The sequence below is a fragment of the Vombatus ursinus genome, unplaced genomic scaffold (genome assembly GCF_900497805.2).
Source record: "Vombatus ursinus unplaced genomic scaffold, bare-nosed wombat genome assembly UNPS02014786.1, whole genome shotgun sequence".
NCBI classification, from domain to species: Eukaryota; Metazoa; Chordata; class Mammalia; order Diprotodontia; family Vombatidae; genus Vombatus; species Vombatus ursinus.
Genome location: NW_020954564.1, coordinates 10,257,981 through 10,258,575, shown reverse-complemented (window position 1 = coordinate 10,258,575; position 595 = coordinate 10,257,981).

Below are 595 nucleotides of genomic sequence, written 5' to 3'. Positions count from 1 at the left end.
ATTTTATCCTCAGAACAACCTTGGGAGGTAGGTACTATTATTACTCCCCATTTTACAGATGAGGAAACTGAGGCAGACATCTTAAGTGAATTGCCCAGGATTGCATAATTAATAAGTGTCTGAGGCAAGATTTGAACACAGGTTTTCATTACTCCAATTCTAAATTTCTCTCCTCAGTGCCACCTAGCTGCCACAGTACTACTACTGATGATGATGATGATGATGATGGTGAAGAAGAAGAAGAAGAGGAAGAAGAAGAAGAAGAGTTAATAAAGATTTGACTGTATGCCACCAAGTGGGAAACTTTAGAATGAACTGTGTCTCAATAATCCAGTCAATGAACATTTTGCAGGATTGCTCCTGTGTCCACTGTTACCACCCTATCTAAAACCTTGATAATCACCCTGAATACCCAATAGTCCTGCCAGAGAGAAAAGACTTTTATCCTTGGGTGCCCCAGAAGCTCAGTACAAGAGAATTCAATGCACATAGCACAAGAGAAGGCAATCGGTTCAACTGCCAGTCCATAAATCTTAAAAAATCAGTTAAATTTCTTAAAGGGGTTGTGAATTGCTGAATTCTTCATGGCTCAGAA